This window comes from Priapulus caudatus, unplaced genomic scaffold (assembly GCF_000485595.1).
Source record: "Priapulus caudatus unplaced genomic scaffold, Priapulus_caudatus-5.0.1 Scaffold229, whole genome shotgun sequence".
Taxonomy (NCBI): Eukaryota; Metazoa; Priapulida; class Priapulimorpha; order Priapulimorphida; family Priapulidae; genus Priapulus; species Priapulus caudatus.
This window is the reverse complement of record NW_014577290.1, coordinates 106,180-107,532: the sequence shown is the minus strand read 5'-3', so window position 1 is coordinate 107,532 and position 1,353 is coordinate 106,180.

Sequence of the window (1,353 nt, the reverse complement as noted above, 5' to 3'; positions counted from 1 at the left end):
CTAACCATATTAAATGCATATTCATAGAAAATATAACTCCTCTGGTGAGATATTGCGCATGCGCTAAAACACTATCGTCGCCAGATAATGTACTGACTGGTATATGCAGCCGGCCCCTTGCATGCAAGGTGTTCTTCCCATTCCGTAAGAAAGTTTTACCGATAAAATATTATCACATAAATCTATGCTAGAATACCTCCTCTCCATTTTAAACGCATAATTGTCGCAGGATATTATTCTTATCGGGAGATATTGCGCATGCCCGAGCACCATTTCAGGCGTGCAGTACGGACTGATGAAAACTGCATAATTTAGCTTGCTGAGAAAGAGCGGGGTGGGGGACTGAATAAAGAAGGAAGGGAAGATAGCTGAAGGCGGTAGGAAAAGAAGGAGGCTGAGCGAGGGACCAGGGAAGCAAGGGGAGGGACGAGGGGGGGGGTGAAGTAAGAGTTTTGCACCCTACAGGCTAGGGCGCTCTCCTAATTATAAACACAGGTCTACTGATAATAATTTATTACAGAAATCTATGCTGAGATACCCCCTAACCATATTAAATGCATATTCATAAAAAAATATAACTCCTCTGGTGAGATATTGCGCATGCGCTAAAACACTAACGTAGCCAGATTATGTACCGACTGGTATACGCAGCGGGCACCTTACATGAAAGGTCTTCTTCCCATTCCTTAAGAGAGTTCTACCGATGAAATGTTATCATATAAATCTATGCTAGAATACCTCCTCTCCATTTTAAACGCATAATTGTCGCAGGATATTATTCTTATCGGGAGATATTGCGCATGCGCGTTCATCATTTCAGGCGTGCAGTACGGACTGACGAAAACTGCATAATTTGGCTTGCTGAGAAAGAGCGGGGTGGGGGACTGAGGAAATGAGGTAGGGAAGATAGCTGAAGGCGGTAGAAAAAGATGGAGTCTGAGCGAGGGACTAGGGAAGCAAGGGGAGGGACGAAGGGCGGGGGCTGAAGTAGGAGTTTTGCACCCTACAGGCTAGGGCGCTCTCCTAATTATAAACACAGGTCTACTGATAAGAATTTATTACAGAAATCTATGCTGAGATACCCCTAACCATATTAAATGCATATTCATAAAAAAATATAACTCCTCTAGCTGGTGAGATATTGCGCATGCGCGAGCACCATTTCAGGCGTGCAGTACGGACTGAAGAAAACTGCATAATTTAGCTTGCTGAGAAAGAGCGGGGTGGGGGACTGAGGAAAGGAGGCAGGAAAGATAGCGGAAGGTGGTAGGAAAAGAAGGAGGCTGGGCGAGAGACCAGGGAAGCAAGGGGAGGGACGAGAGTGGGTGAAGTAGGAGGTTAACGCCCTACAGG